Genomic DNA, 6,907 nt, shown 5'->3' with positions numbered 1-6,907 from the left:
CTTTCCTTGGAAATATTTTAATATGAACATCATATTATGTGATGTTAAATTTCTTGGGGGTAATAATGATATGACAGGGGCACCTGGGTGGCTCAGTCAGTTAAGTGTCTGCCTTCAGCTCAGGTCATGATCCTGGGGTCCTGGGATCAAGCCCCATGCACCTGGGGCTCCCTGCTCAGTGGGGAGCTCCTTATCCCTTTCCTTCTGCCGTTCCCCAACCCCCTCCAGCTCGTGCTCTCTCTCTCTCTCTTGCTCTCTTTGTCTCTCAAATAAATAAATAAAATCTTTAAAAAAAAATGATATGACAATGTAGAAAATATGTTTGTTCTTTTGAGATATATGTTGAAGAATTTGTCATAATCTCATATATAGGTATAGACACATATACATATATGTATTACATATGTATATATACACATTTGCAGATGGATTATTGGACAAATGTAGTGAAATATTGACAATAATCCTGATTTAAAAACAATTCATGGGCATTCTCTCAACTTTTCTGTAGGTTTGAAAGTTTTTCAAAATAAATCTGGAGGAAAATGTCATTGTTTCACATTTTATTTGACTCTCTGCCCACTACAGTTTAGTTTCTTGAAAGTTTTCCTCTGTTGCTATTTTCACTTCTCTATATTGTGTATAAAATGACTTAGTGGTTAAGAACATGGATTTTGGATTTGATCCCTAGATTTGATCCCTGAGCTCCACCTTAATATTTCTGTGGACAAATTATGAAATCTCTTTGTCCCCCATTTTTTCAGTGGGGTTATAGGAAATTAAAATATAGAAATAAAAGTAAAAAATGTAATAGATGTGCTGAGTAGGTAAATGGATACTGATGTAAAGTTATTTGTAAGCTACAAGGGTGTCTGAGAATCTAAAATAAAGCAGAAAATGAGAGATGAGGCAAGAGACATGAATGTATCAGTTAATATTTATTCAGTTGCAATAAAACCATTTTTTATTTCAACAAGCTTAACAGTAAGGAGATCTTTTGGATTTGAAAAAGAGAAGGGATGGTTAATTCCAGACACACTGGGTCAGCTATACCCTCCTTTGTGTGTTGACTTCATCTCCAAGCTGGTGTCTCTTTTGATGGCGAAATGGTTGTAGACTGTGCCAGATTTCATTATCCACACAGCATGACATTCAGAGGAAGAAAGACTACCTTTTTTTGTGGATCTCTTTTAAAATAAAAGAAACATATATCCCAGAAACTTCCACGAAATTACTTCTTTTGTCTTACGAGCCCCAAATAAGCCACAGACTCTTCCCTTAACAGACCTGTAGGCTTCAGTGTTGCTAAGGGTTGGAAGTGTGTGGTGCAGAAATACATAAACTGAATTTGTGCCTTGTTCCTTTCCCTGGAAAAGGGAAAGGGATCAATGCATATAAATCTGAGAACTAAAAATATCCTCTGAAATAAAGAGTGTATACAGATGTGTATACTTGATGTATGATGTATACTTGATTCATCTAACCCAGGTATCTAGATTCCTTTACACTCTTAAAAAAAGTGTTTAGGACCTTGTAGACCTTTGTGTATGTGGGTTATAGCTAACAGTATTTACAATATTAGAAATTAAAACCAAGAAATTGAAAAATATTTATGGACTTGTTTAAAAATAAAAATAACAAACCTTTATATATTAAATTGTTACATTAAAATATATTAAAGGAAATGACTAGTGAATGACCAAATGAGTCAGATACCTTTTTAAGTATTAGTGATAGGAACTCTGTTACAACTAGGTTGTTACTCACAGGATGGAGATAAACCTTCATTTTAATATCCAGTAGTAACAATTTATTATTTTTTCTTTAAAATGTTACTTATATCTATGCACTCCTCTACTTTTATCCTCCAGTTTCAGCTCTCATCATCTAATATATGAATTCTTGAAGTCAGCCTCATTGTTTCCAGCTTCATTCCAATTAATTGCCAGATTAGTTTTCTGAAAAATACAATCATATTACCTGGTTCTAGGAAGTTTCAGTGTCTGATGCCTCTGATATAAATTCAGATTCCTTAAGGTGACACTTAAGATTCTCAGTAACCTGATCCCCTTCCACCCTATTTTCCATATTCCGCAACACCTCTTAACAACAGTTTTGTCAGCTTTCTGACTCTGTCCATGGTTCACCTCCTTCACCCCCATTCCCAGGGTCTCCTTATTTCCATACACATTGACTGTGGTCATACTCATTCCTTTTTTCCTCCAAACATCATTTTTAAAAATCATTTTAAGGCACATCTTACTTCTGATGTTGCATAAGGACTAAATACCTCAGGCGACAAGGATCTCCATTTCCTGAACTCCCAAGGAGCATTGATATAAATTCTAGCTCAATTTGAATCACCTGGATGAACTTGAGCAAGCTACTCAGTGTTTCAAAGTATGAGGTTTTTACTGAGGTAAAGCATGAAAAATCATGTCTAACCAGTTTGTAGGTAATATATATGAAAGGTCTAGCTTTGTGCCTAGCAGATAACATGTTCTCATTAAATTATTTTTTCTTTCATATTTGCATATGTAAGTGATCAATACATATTTTTGTTTAGGTATTTAGAATTTTCACTATTTTATGCCTCATTTATGCTTTACAGCATCTCCAACTTTTTGTTAATGCTGTGAATGTGTCAGTAATTTACATTGGAATCAGTACAGGTTGGTGGAATTCCTAGTAACAAACAAGATAAGTAACATCAGAGAGAAAAACCCCTTCATTTAGTTTAATGTATTAAGGATTACACTTCACTTTTGATGGATACCTAATCAAACTATATGAAAATATCCAAATCCATATGGATATCTGATCCATAAATACCATCTATTTCAACTACAGATTGATAAATCACCAGTACACAGATACTGTATTTCAGAGAAATTGAGAGTAAAATTGACTAAAGATGAAAAGTCTTTTTTCATTATACATTTTTATTAGTATTCTTTTCTTTTAATATTTTTTAATGGTGGTAAAAGATATATAATAAAATCTCCCCTTTTAAGGATGAAAATATTCTTGATTTGAGAATAGATATTCGGTGTGAATTAATATTCAAATATATTCTCTTGAATAAACTCAAAGAAAATCAAGAATCAAATATATACAGTTTACTTCTGACAGATGATGTTGTTTAAAAAGAGATTAATTCTTGGGGCACCTGGGTGGCTCAGATGGTTAAGCGTCTGCCTTCGGCTCAGGTCATGATCCCAGGGTCCTGGGATCGAGTCCCGCATCGGGCTCCCTGCTAGGCGGGGAGCCTGCTTCTCCCTCTGCCTCTGTCTCTCTCTCTCTCTCTCTCTCTCTCTCTCTGACTCTCATGGATAAATAAATAAAACATTAAAAAAAATAAAAAGGGATTAATTCTTAAGAACTTGGAATGTTTCAGAGTTCGCTTTGGAATTCCAGAAATTTTTCAGCAATATTAAATTGAAGTGATCTTTATATATACTGAATTCTATTCCTAGTATTTGTTGTGTTTGTTGAAAACTGTAACTCATTACCCTTTGAAACAATTACTTAATAGTTTAGCTAATTTCTTTGTGACACACTTTGTGACCTCAAGAATAATTGTTTAGTGCATTCTTGCTGGGAGCTAGTGGCTTAGATTTTGGAATACATTGTACAGAATCTCTGCTTGCTGAACTTACTTATTTGACTCTGATAATATCATGTTTTTGTAGTTGAATATTTTATCTACAAAGTGGTCATCTTCTACTTTCTCAATATTCCATGATTTTGGAGAACATTTGATCAAACTTAAGTTAATTTTCCACAGGGGATAATATTTCTTTTAGAATGTTTTAAAATTGTCTTTATAATTTTTTTCATAGCATTTATTACTTCCTTATTTCTTAGGCTATAAATAAAAGGGTTTAATAAAGGGATTACTAGAGTATAAAAACAACAGGTATATCTTTATCTTCTTTATTTGAAGGTGGTCGAATGTACATAAAGAGAAGAGTTCCATAAAATCTTGACACAGAGAGAAAGTGGGATGCACAAGTAGATAAGGCTTTGCTTCCTCCTTCTTTGAATTTCTTTTTGAAAATTGTAAAGAGAATGTAGAAATAAGATACTAAGACACTGCCTATGGTGAAGACTTGAGCCTGAAAAGAAAAATAGTACCAGTTCATTGACATAAGGATCAACACAGGAGAGTCTGTATAATGGAAGAACATCACAAAAAAAGTGATTAATTTGATTTGACCCACAGAAAGTTAACCTAAAGAGAAACCCTATATGAATCATGGAATGCAGGTTTCTAGCTATATAGGCCCCTGTGGTCATCTGGATGCAGAGTTTCTTTGACATGGTGTGGTACTGCAGTGGGCTGCATATGGCCACATAGCTATCATAGGCCTTTCCGCTAGGAGAAAGCAGTTTGTAGTTTCAGCAAGGGAGAAAAAATAAAATTGTGCCATGGATTCATAAAGGGAACTCATTCTGACCTTCGAAAAGAAGTTCTCTAACATTTTGGGGGTAATGGCACAGGAACAACAGGAATCCATCAGAGCCAGGTTGCCCAGAAAGATGTACATTGGTGTGTGAAGATGACACTCCATAAAAGTCAATGCCACCAGGCCAAGATTCCCCACCATGGTGATCAGATAGATAGTAAGAAACACCACAAACAGAAGGCTCTTCAACTCTGGGTGATATGTAAATCCAAGAGGATAAATTCAGTTATCAAGGAGTAGTTATCCTCAGTCATCTCCACCTTCTCTGTTGAGATAGGAATTCTGGAGATACAAGATTCTAATTTAGAGTGTGTATAGTGGTCCTTCCATGTTTTTCTTTTTACAACAAAGAGAGGACCTTCTTCAAACTTCCCTTACTATCTCTGGATATAGGCACACAAACCTCTAGGGGATATTCATTCTCCTAAAATGTCAGCTTTATAACCTCAACTCTGAAAATCAGCATTCCCATGAATATTTTTGTAATTCCAAGAAGAATGCTTACAGTTTGTCTTTATGAATTCATGCATGAATAGTGCACAAATCTAACATTCCCATATTTGGTTCATTATTGACAAAAAATTTTAGTGTGAATTTTGTATTAAAGATCCTTAAAATAAATTTACAATCAATTTTTATATATACACATTTTTTTAACTGAGCCAAAGGTTTTCATATAGTCTCCCAGTGGAGTGAATGCTTGAAAATAGCATACAACAGAGAGGTTAAATTTATATCTTAGGAATTGTATGAACATATAAGGATTAAGAATAGGGCTTTCATCTTTAAAGAATACTACTTTGGATAGCCAAGGAAATAAATACCTATATATAATCACCTCTCTCATCCCTTTTCCTGGTATTAGATCCATTTCCCTAAAAACTGATTTTGTCCATGCCATCTTCCTGTTAATTTTTGCCCAGATTTCTAAATCCTTTCTTTCTTTATGTAAAGCATCCTTTACATATAATGCTACTTAATAAAGTTTTAACTAAATGCCCCCAGACCACACTGATTTTCACTTCCTGCATCCTCAAGCATATCCTATACACCCAACACAGTCTAGAGCTGCTTGTGTATAATCTACATGGCTTTTTCTCATATATGCATGCACGGTTTCCTTATTAGAATTGTAGACATTTGAGTTTAGCTATGAATTATACTTCTTATAAGAGTTGTTTAATGCTATAGAGAAAAAAATTATTGATTCCACTCCTAGCTTCAAAGACCTGAGATAGGTGAAATTGTTGTCAGTATACTACCACTGATCTTTAGTGATCTCTTTGGTTTCCACTAATTGAGACTGTTAATTTTGAAGAACAGCCTACAAAGGAAATTCTTTTTTTTTTAAGATTTTATTTATTTATTTGACAGAGAGAGAGACACAGCAAGAGAGGGAACACAAGCTAGGGGAGTGGGAGGGGGAGAAGCAAGCTTCCCACTGAGCAGGGAGCCCAGTGTGGGTCTCGATCCCAGGACCCTGGGATCATGACCTGAGCCGAAGGCAGACGCTTACTGACTGAGCCACCCAGGCACCCCTACAAAGGAAATTCTTCAAAATTTATCATTAAAAAAATTATGTATCATTGTCTTACCTGAGTTGACTGATCTATTTTCCTGTTTCCTAAGAAACTTATATAAGATTTTCTGAAGTATATCACAGTAGTTTGAAAGCTAATAAAAATAAGCTTGCCTGTATATTTGTTTTATAACACTTAGAAAAAGAGAAAGAATCTTAAATCTTAATATGATTTTTGACATGGGGCACCTGGGTGGCTCAGATGGTTAAGAGTCTGCCTTTGGCTCAGGTCACGATCTATAGGTCCTGGGACTGAGCCCCATGGAGGGCTCCCAGCTCAGCGGGGAGTATATTTATTCCTCTCCCTCTACCTCTCCCCCAGCTTGTGCTCTCTCTGTCTCTGTCTCTCTCTCTCTCTCTCTCAAATGAATAAGTAAAAAAAATCTTTAAAAATACGATTTTCAAGAACAAATTTTGTTTTCCCTCAAAGGCTATCTTCTATCATTACTTAGTGATCCATTAGGATATTTTGACCAATGTGTCTAATTTGTAAATCCTATGGTCAGAATGGGTTTATTTTCCATAATCAAAACATCAAAATAAAGGCACAGGCTGAATATTTTATTTTCTTGTTTTAAAATATTAAGTATAAGCCATTTAATTATCACCTATCTTAGAATTAATTTTCAATGTACTTGCCTGAATTATTTAACAGAATTAAGCTGTGTTCTTACCTGTATATTTTGAAAATTTACCTTATAATCAGAAAAAGTCAGCATGAACTGAGTTTCAATCTCATGCTAATTTTTCATAGCCTTTAGCTGTGAGAAGACCCAGAAGGTGAGAAGTTGAAATCTGATAACAATGAAAAAATGTTAAATAATTCAGATAAATAGATATTTATGGATGCTAATAATAA

At 34.5% G+C, this 6,907-nt stretch overlaps 1 pseudogene; it reads right to left on the bottom strand.

The window, feature by feature from the left end:
- Positions 1-3,768: 3,768 nt before the first annotated feature.
- Positions 3,769-4,723, bottom strand: LOC114221116 (olfactory receptor 5K1-like; annotated as a pseudogene).
- Positions 4,724-6,907: the final 2,184 nt, after the last annotated feature.

The sequence above is a fragment of the Eumetopias jubatus genome, unplaced genomic scaffold (assembly GCF_037043125.1).
Source record: "Eumetopias jubatus isolate StellerSeaLion01/CBP00866 unplaced genomic scaffold, mEumJub1_p1.0 scaffold_1, whole genome shotgun sequence".
In the NCBI taxonomy this organism is placed as follows: Eukaryota; Metazoa; Chordata; class Mammalia; order Carnivora; family Otariidae; genus Eumetopias; species Eumetopias jubatus.
The sequence above is the reverse complement of the archived record's forward strand: the minus strand, read 5'-3'. Positions and strand labels throughout refer to the sequence as shown.